We start from the raw sequence: 24,815 nt of genomic DNA, 5'->3' as shown, positions 1-24,815 counted from the left end.
ACTCGGATTCAGACTCAGAGCCAGAGGAATCTCAGTCCACACCAGTTCCTCTAGTATATACTGAGTCAGACCACTGGCCAATTTACCTCTGGATTGTCTACCCTGGCTAGCAGTGGTTTTCCATGGTTTCCAGGTGTGATAGCCTGGGACTCAGGCTCGGACTCGGAACCAGAGGAGTCTCAGTCTGCACTGGATCCATTGCCTCAGGCGGCATCTGAACCCACTCTGGGGCCTGATTCTGAAGAGCCCCAGTCTGCACAGGTTCCCCTGCAACAAGCACCAGCTGGGCCGAGTCAGGGGCCTGAGCCTGCCCTGGCTCCAGATGCAGGGATTACCTTGTTGCCTTCAGCTGGGCCATCACTTACAGCTGCTCCACTACCAGTTGGGTCAGGAGAGGCTGAGGCGGCCTCTGGGTCTAGTAACCCAACGACATCTCCCGAGGTCTGATAGAAGGAGAGACCTGAGTACTCACAGGAGGAGTGCTAGCCTTAAGGCGAGACAGGGAGGTGAGTCACTGGGGGATCAGGACCGGCTGTTACCCCGACAGAGATAAAAGGCTGTCGGACCCCGTCCCAGGTTGTGGGAACAACATTGCTGTTTGCCAGAACCTTCCTGAGATCTTGTGCCTGACCTAGCCCAGTTTCTTGCCTTGGCCCTGTTGGACTGACTCCTCACGGAATCCTTGGATTTGGGACCGGACCTGGAACATGTGGCTCGGGTTAATCCCCCAGGCCTAGCACACCTATGAGCTGCTGAGTCTTTAAGCCAGTTGCCTTCACATCTCCTCTACCAAGGGGGTCTTTCCCCTGCCTTGCTTCAGGCAGGGCTTCCATCTCTTTCCTGTATGCCACTCAGTGGTGCTTGGTGCCCATTGGGACTGGAGTGGCAGAAGGCACTCCAGTTTTATGTTTTCATAAAATTAGGCACCCCAGTCTTCCAGATTGAATATTCCAGATACACCCCAGATATTCATAAATTCATAAATATATTCATATTCCAGATACACCCCAAATTTCATAAAATTAGGCACCCCAGTCTTCCAGACTGAATATTCCAGATACAGTCATACCTTGGTTCTTGAATGCCTTGCAACTCAAACATCTTGGCTCCCAAACACTGCCAACCCGGAAGTGAGTGTTCTGGTTTGTGAATGTTTTTTGGAAGCCAAACATCCAACACGGCTTCCAAGGCTTCCGACTGAGTGTAGGGAGCTCCTGCAGCCAATCAGAAGCCACGCCTTGGTTTTCAGAAGTTGAACGGACTTCCAGAACGGATTCCATTCAAGAACCAAGGTACGACTGTATTGAATGATAATAATTTATAGCATTTTCCAACAGATAATTGAACACCCTGCGATTTCCGCTGAGGCTAATGAAACCTAGAGGTGTTAGTAAGCGTTTTGTATTATTTTGGAAAGCGATTTACTTATTTAGCTGGGGAAAGTGACTTACAAATGCACGAAATGAAACAAAATATGGAAAGCATGTCACCAACATATTTGTAGTGAATATTGTTAGCTGAAATCCTTTCAATTTTCTCCTACGTGCCTGGTAGCCAATAGAAGTGCGGACATTTATCAGACTTTATTCTCCATTCATGTATCCAAACGTTAAGGTGATTATAGACAAATTGATCTACAAGTCTGACTTATGAATGGTTCAATACACATCTAGACAGACCAATCAGTCACCACAACCTCCTTCAGCTCGCTTGCTAATTCTTTCTTTTACTAGGGCATTGCAGACAGCAATCATGACACCAGGTTTGCTTTCCATGAGCAAATTTAATCAGGGCTGAGTTCAAGCAGGCATGGGGAACGTGAGGGTCTATGGGCGTCCTTGCATCATAACTCTCACTAGCCCCAGCCAGCAGGTCAGTCAGGAGAAGGTGGAGTCTACCAGTGTCTAGAGACTCATGAGTTCTCCAGCCCTTCCTTAGAAGCAGGTGGGAGCACCCCCCCCCCACCCTGGGATTCTTGGAAAATCATTGTGTGAAACAATACGTCATCAGAAACCAGTTATGAGTTTTGGATAATGGCTGGTTGCCAAAATTCTGCTTTACTGTCCTCCCCACAACCCAAAGTAGAACTTGCATTTCCTGCTAATATTGAGTCAGATGAGACTTAACGTTGTTCCCCTGGAAATTGGTGGGCAAATTTAGCTTTGATTTCAGCAGGGAGATTGCAGGGTACAGTGGTACCTCAGGTTACAGATGCCCCAGGTTACAGACTCGATAACCCTGAAATAGTACCTCAGGTTAAGAACTTTGCTTCAGGATGAGAACAGAAATTGCGCTGCGGCAGCAGCGGGAGGCCCCATTGGCTAAAGTGGTACCTCAGGTTAAGAACAGTTTCTGGTTAAGAACGGACCTCCGGAATGAATTAAGTTCTTAACCCGAGGTACCACTGTATGCTCCTAATTTGTGAGAAAACATAGGTTTTCCAGCAGTTCCCAGGTGTAGCCCTGCGAAGGCCAAGTAACGGAGTTGAGAAACGCACATGAAGGAAACCTATTATGCTCAGCAGAGAATCTTTTATTATATTGTTATGAGTTTTTTGGGGGGTGGGTGAGTGGGGAGGAAGTAGGCTGTATGAGAGACCCTCCTAACCCGTGGATCAAACAAGTATTAAAATATAAGCCAGGCTAGCTTGCTGCGTTGAGGTGATAGCCTGGGTGATGGGCCATTAAGGGAACAAAGAAAGTGGCTCTGTGCCAGAAGTTAAATGGGTGGGCATTCCTCCTACAACTGTTAGTTAGTTAGAAAGACAAAAGACCAGAGTGGAGACCTGAGTGATATGAGTTAGAAGCTGGGTGCAAAAGCGGCAGGCTGGAGAGAAGGGGTGGGGAGAGAGAGTGAGTGAGTGGGAGGCCCAATTTCTACTGGAATCCAAGGCTGTGGCTATGAGAAAAGCAGGACATTTATGGAGTGAGCCCTCCATCATAGGCTCAGGTTGTATATATGTGTAAATAAACTATATATCAAAAAGAACCACTCTCTCTGCTATGCTTCATTCCAAAGGAAGCATGAACCCTCAGTTAGTGCCAGGAAACCCTTAAATCTCAAACCGCTCAGAGATCGGGGTGGCACACGCAACAATATTGTGCGGGCAATGTATGCTTAAATAAGGATGTGCAGAGCCCACGCAGCGACATCCATTCTTGGTAACAAAGGCGTTTTAACCAAGGACGAAGAACAAAGCGGGAGCGATTGCGGAATGAGCTCTTGGAGCAATTATTAAATGCCTAGCCTTGGAAACAGGTTTTTTTAAAGGCGGGGAAAAAATCAGGAGGAGAGCCTATTGTGTCATTGTATATAGCATTTTCATTATTCCCTGGCAGAGCCAATATTTCCAGCACTTTAGAGGAGCTAATGGATCACACCCAGCTGTGCACATTCAAGGAGTGCATTGGGGGAGGGGGAGATTGTGAGGTGTTGCGAGTTCCATTGTTTGTGCTACAATCTGCTCTTTTTTAGGAGCAGGGGAGGGGGTGATTGAGTCCTTTAATTGGCAAAGGGGTCCTAGTAATAGGTTGCTATTGTACAAAAGTGTAGCAGTCAAGTGTTCTGAAGGCTCCATAGTAGGTTTCGTTCCCAGCTGTAAGGAAGAGTTTCCGCTTTACTATGAGGGAAGGGCAATTCTGTCAATTTCAGCTTCTCGGTTTCCGATTCTTCCATTTTCAGCTTCTCAACGTTTACATATTTGTGGGCAAATTCTTCTTTGGAATGTTCTAATGAAAATCCACCAGCCTTTTAGTGCGAATTTCTCTTGGTAGCCATGTTTCTATGCGTTTCCCCCTAACGGATTGGAAAAACGAGACACAGCATGAAAATGTGTCTATCCATAACTGGGGGCAAAGCTTTCTCCCCACTGTCCCTAAGCTGCCCCCTTGATTTCCCCTCTTGCATCCCAACACCCTCTCCACCTCCTTTGCTGCCAAGGAAGGGCAGCTGCTAAATGGAATGGCTGCTCTGCTTGTGCAAAGATGAATAAAAGGGTGGGCAGATGCAGCTTGAGACCAGAACAGAGTATTCACTCTAGGAGACACAAGAGGAACCTGCAACAAAATGCTGCAGTGCAGAGTGCTCGTCGTTCAGGATTCTAATGAATCCATTCCTTTCTCACTACTACTCACCACAGTTTTCAATTCCACCCCCAACAGTCAGCCCTCCACACCAAACATGCCCAATTCTAATGGGGCATTTTCATAAGGGGGTGGGGTTGATGGTGGTTGTTTTTTGGTACCTATGCAAACCTCAGGATTTTCCCAAGCCTGTGATTTCCTCCCCTTCCTGGGCATGGATACCAGTGCTGGATTTATGTATAAGTTAAACAAGGTATAGCTTAGGGCCCCACTCTCTTGGGGGCCCCACAAAAAACTAAAGAAATAAAAACCTGGATGTACATTTCCAAAATAAAAGATAAAAAACAAATAAAGTAAAACCTACATACAGCAACAGTGGCAAATGGCTTTAGATACCTATCAGGTCCATAAATTACCATATAGCATATATTCAACACAAAAAAACAGCGACAATTTTTCATTGACAAAGGACAGCTGGACATATAAAGGGCCCCATTACCTTCAGTAGCTTATGCTTTTGAATTATGTTGCTGGAGGAGACTCTTGAGAGTCCCATGGACTACAAGAAGATCAAACCTCTCCATTCTTAAGGAAATCAGCCCTGAGTGCTCACTGGAAGGACAGATCCTGAAGCTGAGGCTCCAATACTTTGGCCACCTCCTGAGAAGAGAAGACTCCCTGGAAAAGACCCTGATGTTGGGAAAGATAGAGGCCACAAGGAGAAGGGGACGACAGAGGACGAGATGGTTGGACAGTGTTCTTGAAGCTACCAGCATGAGTTTGACCAAACTGCGGGAGGCAGTGGAAGACAGGAGTGCCTGGCATGCTCTGGTCCATGGGGTCACGAAGAGTCGGACACGACTAAACGACAAAACAACAACAACAACAAACCTTCAGTAGCTAAGGGCCTCATCAAACCTAAATCCAGCCCTGATGGATACTGCTAGCCTTGAAACAACATTCACAGCCGGAACACCAGATAATAGAGCAGAGGTGGGAAACCTTGAGCCTAAGCGCCAAACTTTGTCCTCTAGACCTCTCTACCTGGCCCTCACGACTTGTTCACAACACTTCTCCTTAGACCACACCTCTCATTGGTCCTCCTTAGGTGTTTTTGCCAGTTTGAAATACCCCTTGCTTGCTTGGATACAGGAAAGAAAAGGCGTTGGATTATGTGCCAAACCAGCCCCCAGCACAAAGGCCACATTTGCGTTTGTTGCCCCTCCCACTTTTGTTACGTGGCTCCCAGAAAATTGCCCAGCAGGGAATGTTGCCCTCAGTTTGAAAATGCTTTCCTACCTATGGTATAGAGGAAATGTTTTCCAGTCCTCACCCAGGCACTCCTTTCCCATTCAGCTTCTGTCCCTGAGGATTGCTACGATTGCCTTCCCTACCTGAGCAAGTTGAATGGAGGTGACATCACCCTTGTTTCATGGAGACAATAGCTTCCTCCTTCCCTTTCATTTTTTTGTACTGGGCAGATTGTGAAGCATGCATGTAAACAAGTTAGATCACCAAATATTGATTTTTCATGGCCTGTATTATGTTTTGCATCTTTCAGCAAGAGTTTACTTTGCAACCAAGCCAAAATTTGCTAACAAGCACATGATGTGATGCGGCCAAGTGGGCAGGGAAGAGAAGACAATTGCTTGATTCACTTGCGATAAATACCTTCTGAGGTACCTATTGTTTAGGGCTCCTGGATCCATTGAAGAGACAGCTGAAATGCTAATAAATGACATCACCCTCTGTGACTGCAAAGAACACACGGGACAAGGTAAAATATCCATTTACCTCAGGATCACACTAAACCTCTGCAAACAGACCACATATTATAAAGCAATTGCAAAGAGGAGTTCATATTAAACATACACAGAGAGATCCAGTTACTAGTCATGCCAACAGCAGCTTTGCCTACTTAATTTCTGCATTTTACTTATTTATTTATAGTTTATTTATTTCATAAAATTCATGCACCACTAGATTGTCACAAAGCCTCAAAGTGGTTTACAAAAAAGAGAAAACAATAAAATTTTCACAAAGAAACAAGATCAATGGCAATAACTTAAGAAAAGTTAAAATAACAACGAACTAGAAACAGATTAAGACTCGTGCCAGGTTTCTAAATATCTGGGTAGGTTTACCTAAACAAATGTGCTTAGTAGGTGCAAAAAAGTGTACAGTGGTACCCTGGGTTACATACACTTCAGGTTACATACGCTTCAGGTTACAGACTCCGCTAACCCAGAAATAGTGCTTCAGGTTAAGAACTTTGCTTCAGGATGAGAACAGAAATCATGCTCTGGGGGTGCGGCAGCAGCGGGAGACCCCATTAGCTAAAATGGTGTTTCAGGTTAAGTACGGACCTCCAGAACGAATTAAGTACTTAACCTGAGGTACCACTGTACAGTGAAAGTGCGTGATATCAATGGGCAGGGAATTAAAAAATGGTGTGTTGCCACGCTAAAATATCAAGTTCTTACAAATGCAGAATGATCTCAAGTGCAGTTCTGCTTTTGTCATATTTTTTAGGATTGTTTGCGTGCGTGCGCACACCCACCCACCCACCCGGCCCGAGGCTTGATTTGGCAAGTCACATCAGCCTTGACTGAGACAATCTGGACTTGGCCAAACCAGATCCAGATTGTAAGAAAAAAATGGATTACATTGACTTGGGTTGGGAAACCAAAACAGTTATATTCCATTCTTAAAGCTCTTTGTGTACTCTCTCTCTCCTTTTTAAAGATGAGAGGTATATTAAAAAGAAAAAGAAAATCATTACTAGCCGCTATTACTTTTGAAACTTCAGAGACATAAGAAAGCACTCGTAAAGATTCTTTTGAGGTGGGAACTGCTTCCTTACACACAACTGATGAAAAATAGATTAAAAATTAAACATTTATGACCCGAGAGGAACTGTTCAGAAGACTTTGCTCCCAAGAACATATGTAACAATAAAAGCCAGGCTCTCAGAATGGGAGTTTTGCCTGTTGTACTTTCTTAATTACCGTGCATGCGAGCTTTTTAAGCCTCTGATAGGGTAATAGCACAGTTGTCAAGTGTATTATTCCCTCGGGGCATTTTCTGTACAAATTCTACAGGGGATGTTCCCATCCTGACGGGCTCAAATGTGGTTTGCATTACCAGTAATGGGAGTTCTGTGCTTCATCCAAAAGGCGAGTACACCCTGGTAATTATAACTAATAATCAACAGGAAAAACCACCTACGTCGCCATAATGATAGTATCGCGAAGACTGGTAATCCGAGTAAAGTGTTTGCTCCATTTCTATTGAGGCAAAATTCAGGTGCGATAGCGGAATTCCTGGATCAAAGCACTGGCACTGCTCAAAGCATATATTTTAAATGCAAAGAACCAGAGAATACCTGGGAGAACAAGTAAACAATGAGGTCAAGGGCTCGGTTCCTGAGAAACTGAAGCCTTCCCCCCCCCCCATTCCCAACATCCATTGCAGCAGCCTGCTGATGGAAGAGCCACGTTCTCCTGTTGCCATGGTGATGACAGGTGAGGTCAGTGAAGGCAATGGAAGAGAACAACGGCAGGCTCACCATGTTGACAGGGATGTATCTCCCAGCTTTGCCCCGATTGGAAAACACAAGGGAAGTCGGAAGAGGCAAGCATTGCCTGATGGTAATTAAAGGCAGGAAAGTGAAGGCTGCAGGTGGCTTCCCAGGGGCCTCGAGCTGGTTGTGGAAAGATCTGTCAGTTCGGTTCTCCTTCTGCATACACACCATCCATTCAAAGCTTCCTCCAAATTTATTTATTCAATGAATTTATAAAAAGGTAAAAAAGGTAAAGGACCCCTGGACGGTCAAAGGCGACTATGGGGTTGTGATGCTCATCTTGCTTTCAGGCCGAGGGAGCCGGTGCTTGTCCAAGGACAGCTTTCCGGGTCATGTGGCCCAGAAGGACTAAACCGCTTCTGGCTCAACAGAACATTGTGACAAGTGCCAGAGCACACGGAAACGCCGTTTACCTTCCCGTCACAGTGGTACCTATTTATCTACTTGCACTAGTGTGCTTTCGAACTGCTAGGTTGGCAGGAGCTGGGACAGAGCGATGGGAATTCACCTCATCGTGGGGATTTGAACCACCGACCTTCTAATCTGCAAGCTCAAGGGGCTCAGTGGTTTAGACCACAGCACCACCTGCATCCCTACTATTGAATTTATATACCTCCTATGCCCACAGGTCTCAGGGCGGTTCACAGGATAGAACCACAAAGTACATTATCAAAATAAAAACAACAAAAGCCCAGTAATACCTTCCCCTGGAGGCTAATCCTGGGAACTGTATGCTGGGAATTATAGCTCAGTGAGAACTATGGTTCTCAGGATTCTTTGGAGGAAGGCATGTGCTTTAAATGTATGGTGTGAAGGCAGGCTATTGGTCTGCTTTAGTTCAGAGAAACAGAAAACTGAACAATCAGAATAAGCACAAGATTGCTACCCATGTAGCTACAGACATTTCCAGATATCTCTTTTTACATTGATTGCTATTGTAAACCCACACTTGGTTGCGTTTCTGTTTTATATCACTTTTGGTCTGGTTTCCCCATCTTCAGAAAAGAACGCCATGTGATTTACTTCTGAGTAAACGCACACAAGGCTGTGTGGTGTGTTTAATGCATGAAATTGGCTACCTCTCAACAAGCATTGCCCCATTCTTAGTACAAAGTGACAAAGCTAACAGTCCCTTTGTTATTTATATGGATTTCCTAATTACAAAGCACCTTATGATTTATTGCGAAGGTCGATATTGGAAGAGGCCGAGCCAATCAATATCTCATTATCGGGCCTTCTGTTGCTTCCTGCTCCCCCATCATGCCACCCAATTTCAAAAAAGCGATTTGAAAATCCAAAGGATGAGCCCAACTGAAACATAGCCTCATCATGAATAGTGAGATGGCCTCACTTTCTATTAAGGAAAAGGCCTACTTCTCATTTAGGTGGTCAAGCTGACCTTGGGTCCCACCACTTCACCCTCCACACTCTTCCGTACAACACCTCCCAAAATAAAAATAGCTCCTGCCGCATAGTCAGCAGGGGAGAAGGCTCTAGTATATTGGGGACCCCAAAACACCCACAGACTCTCTTCTTGGGGTGTTTCCACTGAGTGAGGTGCGTTGGGAGGTTGCAACTCAGCTCTAGAGTGTCCTCCCCAGAGAGGCTAGCCTGGCATCCACTCCATATCTGCCAGCATTCCTCAGATGAAAATAGGGACATTTATCATTCCCCCCAATTGACCCTCCCCAACCCCCCATTTTTCTGTCCGCCTGTCCCCAAGCATTTCCTATCAGAAGAGGGGCAATTGCCATCACTACCACACCAGTAGTGATGTCAGGAAGTGAGAGCTGGACCACAAAGAAGGCTGATCGCCAAAGAATTGATGATTTTGAATTATCTTTATACTTTCCTGGGCAACCAGCCAGGAGCCGTTGACAGCATCCCAACACTAGGGAGGTCCTGCCCTCTGCCTGCCCCTCAGAGCTGGCATGACACTCAAGGCTGGGCCTCAGCGACAGCAACCTCTCCTCCCCTGCAGCAGCCGCCACTGTGTGCTGCCCAATCTCTACTAGAGACTTCCTGCTGTCCCAAGATACATTGGAAGTCAGCTTGGGTAGAAACCCCCCCCCCAAAAAAAGCCCCTGTCTATGTCCATTTTTCAGTTTTCCTGGATGTAGGTTAATTGAAAGCAAACCAGCTAAGACAGCTATCTCTTTACATCTTAACCCTTATTTCTGAGCAGGTAATTGCATTTCAATGAAATATTAGTCACAGCTATGTTAACAGTGGATGATGTTTCATATTAATTAGTATTGTAGTTTTCACGGTTTTCCTCCCCATTCCCCCTAAATAAGTCATTAAGTGACTGGATAGCTCTCAGTCGACTAATCAATACAACCACAATTATTAGCATGATGCATTTTAATAGTGACAATTCAGAAAAACTAATTTGGAACTTGGAGCAGCCATATGTAACCCTGTGTGCTCTGAAGTCTGCAAGGGACCTAGGCAGTTTCTCATCCCGGCCCCTTAATATTAAATTCCATTCTCCACATTTCTGGAGCAATGTGTGAATGTTAGTTAAAATCATGAAAATTCATTAGCATTCTATTGCAAATTCATCCTAATCAGCACACTTCTATATGAGGTTATGATCAATATACTCATTTTTGCAAGCAATTCCCCCCATGCAATTTTTTGTATGCTATTGTGGACATTTTAATGCTAATCTATGCATATTTGGACAGATTCCTTTGCTGGCAAACGGCACTGCAAAATTCAGAGGAGTGAGAATTTTAAACGATGGCTTTCTTTCAGTTTGCACCTCATTTCAGAAAGCGTGAATTAGGCAAGTTCACCTTTAAATGCAAACTGAATCAAATTTCTTTCCCCTTCCTAGCTACAATTGCCTTTTTAAGAAATAGCGAACGGTTTAGCTGTCAAAATCCTAACCTGGTGCCTAAGGGACAGGTTCTCTGTTGTAGCCCTATGGCTGCGGAACTTCCTCCTACTAGACCCAGAGGCATACTTAGGGTTGCTTGCGCCTTTTGCAGCACCTTTATCAGTGCCCCTCCGCAAAAAACCATGTTTGATTCTGTCGCAACAGTGGCAAAATGTTGCTACAAACATATATGTCATATATATGTACACTGGTACCTCGGGTTAAGTACTTAATTCGTTCCGGAGGTCCGTACTTAACCTGAAACGGTACTTAACCTGAAGCACCACTTTAGCTAATGGGACTTCCTGCTGCTGCTGCCGCGTGATTTCTGTTCTCATCCTGAAGCAAAGTTCTTAATCTGAAGCGCTATTTCTGGGTTAGCGGAGTCTGTAACCTGAAGTGTATGTAATCTGAAGCGTATGTAACCCGAGGTACCACTGTATTTAGGGTTGCCATATGTCCGTATGTTTAAGGGTAAGAGTGATGTTCAGAATATGCCACTGCCTATATCATTATAAGAACATTGGAAGAGCTCTGGTGCAGCATCCTGATCTTACAGTGGAAAAAAAACCAAACAAAAACAAAAACCAACCTGTGGGAAGCCTGTGAGCAAGACTAGATCACAAGAGCAGTCTCCCCTCCTGCAGTTTGCAGCAACTAGTATTCAGAAGCCTTAAGGCCTCTGACTGGAGGTAGAATGTAGCCAATGAGGCCAGTAGCCTTAAAGGTAAAGGTAAAGGTAAAGGGACCCCTGTCCATTAGGTCCAGTCATGGCTGACTCTGGTGTTGCAGCGCTTATCTCGCTTTATTGGCCAAGGGAGCCGGCGTACAGCATCTGGGTCATGTGGCCAGCATGACTAAGCCGCTTCTGGCGAACCAGAGCAGTGCACGGAAATGCCGTTTACCTTGCCGCCGGAGCAGTACCTATTTATCTACTTGCACTTTGACGTGCTTTTGAACTGCTAGTTTAGCAGGAGCAGGGACCGAGGAACGGGAGCTCACCCCATCGCAGGGATTTGAACTGCCAACCTTCTGATCAGCAAGTCCTAGGCTCTCTGGTTTAACCCACAGCGCCACCCGCCTAATCCTGCCTTGGATGCCTGACATCTCAGGTTCATTACCTGACTGCTGCCTGAAACCCTGGAAGACCACTGTCAGTCAGTGTATATAATACTGGCCTAGATGGGCAGCTCCCTATGTTCCTGTTCTTCTACACCTGCACATAGCATTTCTGAACTTGCATGTACATCCATACGGCAGTTCAGGCGACTTGCAGCATCGATGTGGGGTGTGTTAAACCCAGTTCCTGTTGGGTTTACAGTGGGAGCATGCTGGAATGAAAGCAGAAAGGGATGGAGGCAAGTGTGGTCCATAGCCATCAAAAAGCATCAAAAGCAAAGCCTCCTAGTGGTAGCACTGCATACTGCACCTGTTTCGTTGCCCTGTCCCCAACAAAAACAGGAAACTCACATGCTTTAAAGAGGGTGACCTTTTCTCTCTCCCTCCTTCATCTCAGCTCAATGGACTGGCTGAGCTCACCAAAGCACCACCCTTTTATGCTCGAGTGTGGCCTCCCTTTGGTCCCAGGAGGGACGAAAACCTGTCAAAATCAGAGAGCGAGCCAGCTAGCTATGAATTTTCCGTTTTAGCACCGGCTGATTTGAGCTATTCCAGCGGGAGATCACTCCAAGCTATTTATCATGGCCTCCCAACCACGGGCCGTGTTGCTAATGCTGGAAAATTAACAATGCGCCTGGCTGTTATTTATTCAGGCTATACAGTAATACATCTGCTTATCATCTGTGAAATCCTAAACTGTATTTTATTCCTTTCCTTTTTTCTCTGGGTGGGGTGCTGTTGCCAGAGAAGTTTAGATTTCCCGACTCAATCACGGTCCCACACATGTTCTGTTGTGCAGGCCTGAGCGGAAGCTGCTGGAAACCATGGAGAAGCAAAGAGGCAAGCAGTGTAGGCCTGACTCTGACTGGTCCTTGGCCTTGCCTGACTCCTGTCCAGAAGTGTCAGAAAGTCACACTGATCGTGTCATCGTGAGCGGCGTGGTGTAGTGGTTAGGGTGCTGGACTGGGACCTGCGTTTGAATCCCCACTCAGCCATGAAGCTCACTATGTGACCCAGAGCCAGTCTACATCTCCCTGTCTAACCTGTATCACTGGTTTTGTGAGGATAATAATAATAATAAATAAACAAATGATGTAGTTGTGGTTCAGCAACATTTGGAGGGCACAGGTTTCCCAGTGCCTCAGTTAGACAGACCAGAAGTGGGCAGAACCTTGATCTCTGGTTGACCGGCTTGCAGTAGATCAGCAAGGGTTTCACCACCCAGTTGTATAAATATAGCAATTGCCCCCCCAACCCCCCCTCTTTCTCCTCCTAAATTAGGCCACCGGAATAGAATACATCATGGGGTGAATTTGCTTGTGACAGGACTGTGGCAATTGCCAGCTTACTTCCTTTGGATTCCATTCGTCAGACACATGAGAGGCACAGCATCTTGAAACGTGCCTTCAAAATATCCCTTTCTGCTTTTCATTTATCTGTTTCATTAAATTTATCACTGTTTTAGAAACCCCTCAAAGTGGTTTTACAAAGGGAAAGAAGAACAGACGATAAGCCTGCTGGTCCAACATCTTCTTCTCATCATGGCCTGTCAGATGCCTGTGGGAAACCAGTAAGCACAAGAGCACGCTGTACATGGCCACTGGAGTGAGAAGCCATTGCTCCTCCATGAATTTGTCTAACCCTCTTTTAAACTCATTCAAGTTGGTGGCCATCAATGCCTCCTGGGGGAGCAAGCTCCGCCCTTCAGGAAGCTTAGGAAAATTTCCAAGTTGAGGAAAGCTGTCCTGCTGTCACCTTGTACAAGGCAGCTTCTATCCTCGGTGTAAACCGAGTCTCCTGTTCATTTGCTTAAAGGCACACACATTTGAGGGGGGGTACCGTTCTGAGCAGTGGGTGGGCTTGGAAGGGGTTAATGAAGTCTGTGTTGCAACACTGTACAGAGATGAATGGAAGGGAATCGCATGACATCAGCCGAGAAGCATTTTCTGCCCGGCGAGCAAAGCAGCGGGTCCATGAAGCTATTCTGTTTTCCAAAACAAAGCTATTTCCTGTGGACCGCCATTCACAAGTGTCTGTGGGGGGAATCACGTGACGATGCCAGACACTTGGTACCTTGTTGTTCTGCGTAAGGCAACAGGCCCCTGCTCTGTTCTTCTTACGTTCACTTGTTTGCTATGCTGGAAATAGAAAGAAGGGAAGAATGATAGAAAAGAAAAATGAAATAAATGGGGGAAATGGAAGGGTGAATACCCACAGGCCTGTAACAGACACTGAACATTTGTGTCTCCGGTAGCTCAAAATTCCATTTGGTCTGCAAATATTGACTCAGCATCAGCTCCTGTGCCTCCTTCCACTGCTGCACAATAGCACCAGAGATTATGAGGCTTAGCAATAGGTTCTCTCGCCTGTAGTAGGGATCGATGATTGCTGATAACACTTTTGCAGCGTCATGTTTTCTTTTCTCAGTTCTGAGTCATGCACTCTCCTGGTTTCTCACAAAGGGTTAGCTGCCTTCCTTCTAGGGACAGTGGCGGAATTCGATTCTGTTTGCACTGAAAAGCAAGCATGCCTACTTTGCACTGTCAGAAACGGTATGGGGACCAAAACGCAGCCGTCCTTTGAAATTTGCGCTCCTCCGAATTTTGCAATGCATTTTTCCAGCTGAGTTAAAGGTAAAGGTAAAGGGACCCCTGACCATTAGGTCCAGTCGTGGCCGACTCTGGGGTTGCGGCGCTCATCTCGCTTTACTGGCCGAGACAGCCGGCGTACAGCTTCCAGGTCATGGGGCCAGCATGACTAAGCTGCTTCTGGTGAACCAGAGCAGTGCATGGAAACGCTGTTTATCTTCCCGCCGGAGTGGTACCTATTTATCTACCGTATTTTTCGCTCCATAGGACGCACTTTTTCCCTCCTAAAAAGCAAGGGAAAATGTGTGTGCATCCTATGGAGCAAATGCAGGGGGGAGGCAGGCGGGAAAAGCACCCAAGAGCTGCACACAAGCTCTGTGCGTTCTTGTGGGCTTTTCCACAGGAGGGAGAAGGGACTGACTGGCCGCATCAGTCCCTTCTCCCACCTCCTAGAAAAGCCCACAGGAGCCACGCACCCTTTAAAGAGCGTGCAGCTTCTGCGGGCTTTTGCGAGAGGTGAGGGAATCCCTCCACCTCCCAGGAAAGCCAGAAGAAGCCGTGCAGCCCTTTTAAAGTGCGCACAGCTTCTGTCAGTTTTGCGGGAGGTGGGGGAATTTCCCCACCTCCTAGAACAGCCAGCAGAAGCCGCACAGCCCCTTTAAAGAGCACACGGCTTCTGTGAGAGGTGGGGGAATTCCCCCACCTCCCTCAAAAGCAGGGAGAAGGTCTGGGAGAATCGCACAGGCTGGCTGCAGCCTGCCCGCTGCTCCCAGAGCTGGGGGGGGGTCATATTTTTTTCCTCGATTTCCCCATATGAAAACTAGGTGCGCCCTATGGTCAGGTGTGCCCTATGGTGCCAAAAATACGGTACTTCCACTTTGACATGCTTTCGAACTGCTAGGTTGGCAGGAGCAGGGACCGAGCAACGGGAGCTCACCCCGTTGTGGGGATTCAAACCGTGACCTTCTGATCAGCAAGTCCTAGGCTCTGTGGTTTAACCCATAGCACCACCCGTGTCCCTAAATTACTTTGTACAAAAATACATATGCTAGTTTGAAATGTGCATATAAGTGTACACGTTCCTGAAAATAACATACAAAAGTACATATTAGGGAAGTAGCTTTGCAAAAAATGTGTACATTAGGAGAAATTGATACTGAAATGTGGATTAATATTCATGGCTTTTTTCCCCCTGAGAAACTAAGAACTAATTGTTAGGTTGAGTGAGTGAGAGTGTATCCGTTCATTTCCAGAAACAGAACGAATATTCAAGAAACAGCAAAATGCTAGATTGTTGGACTAGCTGGGTCATTGGCCTTATCTAGCAGACTTCTCTTAGTTCTTAAGACACTGAAATTGTGATCATTCATACATGCGCAGACACTGGGTTCAGAGAATTTTTTTGCTCATTTCAGTTTTGCATGAAAAGTGGGTCATGCTGGTCTGTTTCCCAGGAATCCATTATTGAGATAACAACTACTAAGCATGGAGGAAATATGAAGCATCAGTATCTATTCTGATAAATATTTTGTGTTTTCCACATGTTCTTTTCTTCAACCAGCAATCCTTAAACAGTGAGAACCGCTGGTCTGCAGCGATGTCATCAAAGCCCCCGCTGGACTGGTATCCAAAATGGTCTCCTTAATCACAGCTGGCTGCATTTCCAACCAAATCCCACCATTTCATCAAAGAGATTTTTATCTAGCTCATGTTTTTGACTTCACTTCTGATCATTCCTCTCCCCCTTCACGGCACTTTGAATGATATAATGAGAGTGTCCTGTTGTCAGAGGTCCTAGGAAACATATTGTTCCAGGGTGCCTGAATATACAGTGTTACAGACTCTTCAGGTTACAGACACTTCAGGTTACAGACTCCACTAACCCAGAAATAGTACCTCAGGTTAAGAACTTTGCTTCAGGATGAGAAGAGAAATCGCGCAGCGGCAGCAGCAGTGGGAGGCCCCATTAGCTAAAGTGGTGCTTCAGGTTAAGAACAGTTTCAGGTTAAGAATGGACCTCCAGAACGAATTAAGTTCTTAATCCGAGTGTACTGACACTCTGGATACATGTACTCTGGATGCTACTTGTCCCGTGGTTCCTTGTATCTGGGATGGCATCGTGAGTATGTGCAGCAGCACTGCAGACACAAAAAGTATATATAATTGCTCGGGCATCCAGTACCTTTAGACATCTTGGGGTCCTGGGATAGTCCCACTGCAAGTTTCAGTGGTGCTCATGGCAGCAATCAAGGGACTGCGGAGGATAGTCAATCAAACCCAGTTATGCTTATGACATTGGAAGCATGACGACATTTGATTTTTGGACCTGGGCTCAGAAAGAGAAAAGAGAGAGAGAGAGCTATTTTGCTAGGTTTTGAAAGATAAGCTTGTTTTGCCAAGCCCACTTCCAGATAGCCAAGAGGAGTTCACCTGCCACTATAGGGTGTGGCAAGAAATACATTAATTAAAAAATTAAAGACTCCTCTGAGCTTCAGCACTCCCCACTCCTTCTCTAAAATGGAATCATTTTTGGCCTGAAGACTGATGTGCAACTTTAATTCAGGAAACAAGGAAGAGTGTCCTGATGAGATATTTTCGAAATGATGCTCTAAAACCACAATTTCACAGTCTTGCTTTGTGCAGAAAACCGCATTCTGCACTTTACCCAACACATGCATCTCAAGGCATGTTTTGGAGGAAGTGTGTGTTGGGGGTGAGAATTGACTCCAGAGGCGCCTTTAAATCTGAGGTAGGAAACCTTTGTTGGTGGACTATAAACTCCCCATCACATCTGACCATTGGCCACGCTGGCTGGCGCTGATGGGCGTTGGAATCCAACACCCAGAGGGTGAAGGTTTCATTTCACTTCATGTCACTTTCAATTTGCATACTTTCTATACATTCCTTCTATATCGCTACACTCAGGGCATTTTGTTGTTGTTGTTGTTGTTGTTGTTGTTGTTGTTGTTGTTGTTGTTTTAGTCATTTAATCATGTCTGACTCTTTGTGACCCCATGGAGCAGAGCACGCCAGGCACTCCTGTCTTCCACTGCCTCCAGCAGTTTGGTCAAACTCATGCTGGTAGCTTCGAAAACACTGTCCAGCCATCTCATCCTCTGTCGTCCCCTTCTCCTTGTGCCCTCTATCTTTCCCAACATCAGGGTCTTTTCCAGGGAGTCTTCTCTTCTCATGAGGTGGCCAAAGTATTGGAGCCTCAGCTACAGGATCTGTCCTTCCAGTGAGCACTCAGGGCTGATTTCCTTCAGAATGGAGAGGTTTGATCTTCTTGCAGTCCATGGGACTCTCAAGAGTCTCCTGCAGTACCATAATTCAAAAGCATCAGTTCTTCGGCAATCAGCCTTCTTTATGGTCAGGGCATTTTATAAGTCATAGAAAGAACAAAACGTACAACAGAGATCACCCTCGGTTTCTGCCTCTTCTTTCAAAGCTGTGCCCTCTCCCCACCAATATCTCCTGTCCTGGGTACAAATGAACCCTCAAAGTGAATCTCTGGATTTACCAAACATAGGCTGCATGCATTTTATCCTAGATTCAATGGAGACGAGTATTATCTTTCCACACGCTGCCTAGATTTAATGCTCGTTTTCCCTTGAAATGCACTGCTTGAGAAACTGTTTGATTCTGTGTTACTCTGTGGTGTGTCCATTTGAAAGCAGATGTAGGGGGCCCTGGCGTTGGGTGTGCATCCACAACTGTCCATTGACATGTGTGGGTGTATTCCAAGAAATCGCCACTTTCTTCTCCACTCACATGGAGCACGTGCAAGGAGGAAGAAGCGTGGATAACCTAATCAGGGGGTGGGGCTTCAAACATGTAACCATGCCCACACTTGATCTTCATTACAAGCAGCATATTGAGGATGAGTACGAATGATTCTGGGTTGAGAAAAATTACATTTTTGCACTACAAAATGGGTTAGTGTGTATGCAGCCACAATGTAAGCCTAGCAGACTGAGTTGTAGTACATCTACAGATAATTGGCCTGCCTCCCATTTCTCTTCATCTGTTGCCCAGAAGGTTTGCCTTACATTTCTAGCAATTTCTCTTGAGGGGATCGGCTGTCATTTCAGCTCCACATGCCTCAACAAATTGTAGAAAACTGTTGATGTAAATCCCCCAAAGGACAGCAATGCATCTTCATTATGCTCATTAGATGTTTTATGGTTCTTTCCCTACTCCTAACCCCCATCCACTTCACATAAAACAGTTTAGTTGGGCTTTAATTGAAGTTCTAAGGGGAACAAACTGCTTATGGCGAATATCTTGGGGAATTCACTTGATTAAAACAAGAATTTCGTATGCAGCGTGTTCAGACTGGATCAGGGCACCTGAACACGATTACAAGAGCTTGTAGCGGGGATGTTGTCTGATGCGATCTCTCACCTAATCTTATGAAGCAGCTTCCGTAAGCAGAATCCAGAGCTTCAGCTTCTTGGCTCTGTGCAGTTTGCAGAAGAGATTCTTTGCAGATAAGGAGACAAGCCAAGAAAGATAGAGGCAAGCAGCCTGATGGGCTTGATTAATGGGGCTGCAAGCTTTAATCGGTTTAATTGGTAGGGCTACTGGCTAATTGGTGAGGATAAGACAATATGCAGATTCATTTAATGCACTCTATGAATCAGTCAATTAATCAATGGGAAGCAGAGGTTTATTCAACTACAAAGATCTTTAAATAGTTGACATCCTTGCTAATTAATTTTCATGCTGGATTTCATAGAGATTCTGTAACATTACCTTCACAGACAGAGAAAGTCTCTAACACAAGGGTGGGGAATTGGATCAGGCCAAGATTGACAGCTGGAGAGGGACATTCAGCTGTCAGTCACTTGATGTTGCAATGTCATCAGTTGACCTGCTTTTGCCCATGCAGGCGATCAGCTGATTGTCAGGGCTCATAAAATGCCACGGATGGAGATATGCAAGCCCCAGCAATCGGCTGTTTGTTTTGACTTGCATGGTGCCAGGCCTGGTGCCCTGACAATCAGCTGATCACCAGGGCTCGCAAAACAGGGCTTTGCAAGAGTTGCTGATTGGTGGTGTCTGAAAATCCCCTGTTCCTGTGTCTTTACTTGTGCCATTCAGAGGCAGAACAGGTGGGTGTGGCTTGGCCCTGATGGCATTGCAGACCAACTGAAGAATCCTGACAGGCCAAATTAGGCCCATGGGCCACAGGTGCTCTGACACATACCTCTCATTGCAATGATACCATTGTGCAAGGGATCTCACAAATTCTGCATGACCATAAGGAACCAAGTCCTATGGAGGAGGTAGGAATGGTTACCCTAGAGAAGAGAAAACGAAGGGGAGACATAAGAACAGTCCAAAAAAAATTATCCAGCCATGCGGAAGTTGGAACAGTTGTTCTCTGCTGATCCAAATGGAAGGACTGAAACCAATGGGTGGAAACTGCAGGGAAGCAGATTTCCACTAAGCATGAGAAGATACTGCTCAACATTAAGGGCTATTTGGCAGTCAAACAGGATGCTTTTGAAGGCAGTGGGCTTTCCTTTGCTGGAGGTATTTAAGCTGAGTTTGGCAGGAATCTGTCGGGGTGCAACACTTGCAAGATTCCAGCACAGAACTGCTAAGGCTGCTTGGTGGTTTGTTCCATTTCCCCAATATTTCCTCTAACTGTTAATTCCATATTATATTTGAGCTTTCCCATGATGTAAAAGCCACTTCTGGATATCTAATAGAATATAGTGGAAGCTGAGTGAGCATTCTGATGTTGTTTGATTCCATCAAAAATCAATTTGCAGCCCCCTGAACCCGGAAAATCGCTGGAGTGAAGTGATAAAATTTGGAGCAGTATACAGTTCTTTCTGGCTGTTTTCATGGGGAAATAATGGGTGAACAGAAGCATACATATGCGGAAAGGGTGGGAGAGTAGCAACATTGTCCAAAGGCAAAGTGTCACACCACACATTTTGGTGTGGATGCAATTTATACATGCTAGCATATCCCTCCAAAAGCCACATTTCTATTTCCACACGGGTACTGCAGTGTGAAAGTGGCAGTGGCAGAGTGTGTGGGGCCCCACAAAGGCGGTTGCCCTGGGTGCAAAATTGTTAGGGGCACAAAATTTCAATACCAGGTGCAGCCTCAATACAGCTGTGCCTTTCCATCGCTGGGCTCCGTTGAAAACGGCTTCTCCATGCAAACCAGGAAATGACATCTCCGTACAACGGAATAGCTGTTCTTTTCTCATCTCTGCGGATGTGATCTCCTGGGTGACATGGAAACTCTTAGGCAGTTGAATTTGCATGCATACTCTGTCCATTTCTCTTCCCATGTGGCCCCGTGTGCTGGCAACCCATGCTACACCACTAGAAAAGGAGCATTAGAAAATGAGACAGAAGCATTAGTATTGTAATCAGGAAACTAATGCAATAGTCCCCGTGTCTGAATGCACCCTAAGGTCCCTTGGTGTTGTTAGTCCCTCAAGATTTGTGCTCATCACCAGTCCTAACCAGGGATGATGGGATCCATAGCAACATTTAGAGAACCACAAGTTTCCCATCCGTGCCACGTAAGAAGAGAAGATGAAACACAAGGATGCAGAATTTTGGTGGTAGGTTGCACACATCAATCTAGCTCTGCGCCAAATCTGTATTCGTCTATACATTCGTTTTGTCTCCTTTGACTAGCAGCAGTATCCCAAGGAGGTCTTTCCTCAGCTCTTCTACCTGAAATCCTTTTTAATAGGAAACGACAGGACGGTTGAACAATGAACTGTTTGTATTCAAGCCGCACACTCTACAGTTGAGCTAAGGGTGAGCTCTGGTTGAATTGCAGAATGACATGTGAAATCAATATAGTATGAAGAGGGGTGGGGGGTGGGGAGACAAAGCCTGGCAACGGCTAGCTTGATTTTGATCCCAAATTCTCTTCGAGAAGACGGTGACAGAGTAAAATACTGAGCATTAAATTACTTTGAAACTATGGCCTTGGCAGTTGACCTCCTGCTTAGTTCCTTCTTAGTAAATAGTTAACCTCGCCTCCCCAATCTGCCTGTTGTTTCTCTGGGATTTCAGTACAAATCAGTGTGTTTGATCAGCAGGCTTGATCAACATAAAGATAGAAGGATTCCCTCTTACTGTTTCAAAGGCATTGGGGAGGAGGTTGACACGGACCCAGCTGATATATTCAGTGCCGAACAATTTGATTTTGATATCTCAGCTGGTTGTCTGCCCTCACTGTTCAGGATGTGCTGGATCCATCCCTCTCTCTTTATTTCTTATGAAAGTATGAGGCTATAAGAACATAAGATGAGCCTGCTAGGCCAGGCCAGTGGTCCAGCAGCCTGTTCTCACAGCGACCGAACAGATGCCTGCAGAAGACCCACAAGCAGGATTCAAGTACAAGAACATAATCCACGCCTGTGGTTTCCTGCAACCATATTCAGAAGCATTGATGCCCCTGACCATGGAGACAGAGCCTGACTGCCCTGACTAGTCACCATGCTGTTGAGGCCCTTGGGGGTTACACCTGGGACCTTCCACATGCAAAACACATGTTTTCCCACCTCAGCAAGAGTGGAGTAGGGGAATGTGGAGTCGTCCAAGGTGGTGGACATGACTGGCTCTGCCATTAGGAGGACTGAGGCAACCAGAGCACATCATTTCCCTTTGAGCAAGAACAACCTTTCTGTACAGTGGTGCTGGGCCCAGGAGTAACCTGAGAAACATGGTCCAGATCTGGTCCAGAATCCGATGGTTCTGCTAGGCGACAGTCCAACAGGGCCAAGGCAGGAAACCAGGCAAGGACAGGTACAGGATCTCAGGCAAGAACTGGCGTACAGCAATGCTGCTCCCACAACCTGGGGTGGGGTCCGACAGCCTTTTATCTTTGTCGGGGTAACGGCCAGTCCTGATCCCCTGGTGACTCACCTCCCTGTCTTGCCCGAAGGTGAGCACTCCTCCTGCGAGTACTCAGGTCTCTCCTTCTCTCAGACCTTAGTCTCTGCAGCTTCGGAGAGGTTGGTGGGTTACTAGACCCAGGGGCCACCTCAGTCTCCCCTGACCCAACCAGTAGTGGAGCAGCTGTATGTGGTTGCCCAGCTGAAGGCAACAAGGTAATCCCTGCATCTGGAGCCAGGGCAGGCTCAGGCCCCTGACTTGGCCCAGCTGGTGTTTGTTGCAGGGAAACCTGTGCAGACTGGGACTCTTCAGGATCAGGCCCCAGACTTGGTTCAGATGATGTCTGAAGCAAAGGATCCAGTGCATACTGAGACTCCTCTGGCTTTGAGTCCAAGCCCGAGTCCCAGGCCATCACAACAGTAACACCACATAGACTCAATGAGTAAGGCTGCTTTGCAAAGTTGTTTCAGGATCTGCCTAATCTCTTTCCACACTGATTCTGTTGTTGTTTTAAAAATTATGTTCTTTGACAGACCAGTTGGCGGGAAATGAACTCCAAGGCATGTTCTACTGTGTCCACTTCCTTCCTGATTATGTTGCTTCAATGGAAGATCTGTTTCCATTGAGCATGGTTTTAATTTGCCATTAAGTGCCTTTGTTTTTCTTACTGACAGACTTAATCTGGCCAGTAAACCTTAACGAGGAGTCCAGCCAGCTAGAAGGGACCCTAGGTAGCGGTGTGCCAATCTTTGCCTGTATTTGTAAAGTGGTATAGAAGTAAACATGCAAAGCCATGTTACACCAGGACTGGGGCAAGGGGAGCCATTGGCCTGTCATCCCTATGTAGCATGGCCAATGGTTGGGGATGATGGGAGTTGTAGTTCAACAAAGTCTGCTGTAGCTTGACAATTCATCAGTATTGATGCAGGCCAGCACTGATTCAAAAAAGGAAAGCAAAACAAAAATAGTCTCCATCTCATCCCCTTTGCAGCTCTAATATTGTGCCGTTTCGGTTTTGGTTTTAAAAATGCACCACAGTACATTAACCTTCATTCAAAAACCAAGTGCTTGGGAGAAAAATTCAGATTTCCCTTTCCATTCTTAATTGCCTTTAATTTGTCAGCCGTTCAGCGTCACTCATCACAGTCATCTTCCTCACCTGAGTTGCCATTAATGATTCTGGATGAAGTAAGAAGATAAAAGGAAGTAAGATGTAGGAGGGAGAATCGAGAGCTGTTTAAGGTTCTTTACAGCAGAAGTCTTGTTTGCAGTGCTTGCTACTGATGCGCCTACGGAGCAGATATTGGATCACCCTCACTTTTCTGCACACATTTCCCTCTCAGTCATTTTATTTCTATTTATTTAAGGAATTGATTAAATCAGACTATCTAAGCAGTGCACAAGAGGATACAAATACATAAATTAAACTCCATAATAAAATAAGGTCACAATCCGTGCCGTGTTGTGCGATCAGTTTCAGTTTGTGCAACTAAACAATTTGAACAAGGTGCTTGTGGCTATAACCACCCACCAGTCACAAATGCCCCCTTTTCTTAGGGAAGGTCACAGTGGGAAAACTGCCGGCATCCTTGGATGATACAGATTATGTAGATATATTCCAATATGGGTTCAAGCCTGGACATGGGACTGAGTTGCCCTGGGTCACCTGTACTGAAAGCAGGACAAGGGGACTGTGATCTTGCTCCTGCTTTTCAATTCTTACTTGCCTGGGTGAAGGTTTGAGAGGGATGGTTGGGTGTAGAAAATAGCCTAGTTTGAGAAAGTAACATTTACACCTGTTGCTGCACCTACTTTTGACCCCGGCCCTGCCTGCGGCTGGCATGTGGGCCCCAGAAGTTAACCCAGAAGGGAAGGTGGACCTTGAGCTAAAAATGTACCAGATATGCTCCTAGTGTTTCTCAACCTTGGGTCCCCAGATGTTGTTGGACTACAACACCCATCGTCCCTGAGCTCTGGCCTTGCTAGCTAGGGGTGATGGGAGTTGTAGTTCAACAACATCTGGGGACCCAAGGTTGAGAAAGGCTGTGCCTAAACCATCTTGTCTATTCCAAACAAAATTAAAAAATTCCTTCCAGTAGCACCTTAGAGACCAAGTAAGTTTGTTATTGGTATGAGCTTCTGTGTTTTTTTTTATTTTGTTTCGACTACGGCAGACTAACACGGCTACCTACCTGTAACTTGTCTATTCCAGTTTTCTTCCTTTTCCTGCAGATGCATCAAGATTTTGGATCACCGGATTATTATTTTTTTGTTCTTTTTAAAGCACTTTCCTAATTAACCATTTGATTATTTGGAAGCAGTAATTCATTGCCAGAACCAAGTCGATGCTTTAGAAGCATTTCACAGGCAATTAAAAGCTATACCTTAACAAGTGTTTAAAAGGGAATGCCAAGAAGCAGCTTTGAAAAATAGAAAAATCGGATAAGTTGTCTGAAGGCAGCAGGTGCAAAAAGCACATTAAATGTGACTCTCCCTCTGCTGCACTTCTGTATCTAGAAGGAGAGCTATCCAAATAGTGAATCATCAAACAAGACACAAATAGGGATGGACGTATCTGCCAGTTTTCTCATTTTAAATTCATTTTTCTACTTTTCCACAGCAATCTTCATTTAAAAAAATTGTCATGAAAATTCATTATCATTTTCATGCACATTTCTT

The 24,815-nt window shown here is 45.7% G+C and overlaps 2 long non-coding RNA genes across 2 annotated transcripts in view; both read right to left on the bottom strand.

Moving 5' to 3' along the window:
* LOC309515149 overlaps positions 1 to 12,069 on the bottom strand; it is a 32,799-nt gene extending 20,730 nt beyond the window's left edge. The window contains exon 1 of the long non-coding RNA XR_014212324.1: positions 12,020 to 12,069. This is a non-coding gene — a long non-coding RNA (uncharacterized lncRNA). The remainder of the gene's footprint in view (positions 1 to 12,019) is intronic.
* LOC309515089 lies at positions 3,483 to 7,569 on the bottom strand. The gene is made up of 2 exons (XR_014212250.1): positions 7,311 to 7,569; positions 3,483 to 3,795 (listed from the first exon to the last, which is right to left on the bottom strand). It is a non-coding gene; the product is annotated as an uncharacterized lncRNA (long non-coding RNA).
* Positions 12,070 to 24,815: the final 12,746 nt, after the last annotated feature.

This window comes from Podarcis vaucheri (genome assembly GCF_965113315.1).
Source record: "Podarcis vaucheri genome assembly, chromosome: 12".
Classification (NCBI taxonomy): domain Eukaryota; kingdom Metazoa; phylum Chordata; class Lepidosauria; order Squamata; family Lacertidae; genus Podarcis; species Podarcis vaucheri.
This window is presented reverse-complemented; position numbering and strand designations above follow the sequence as displayed.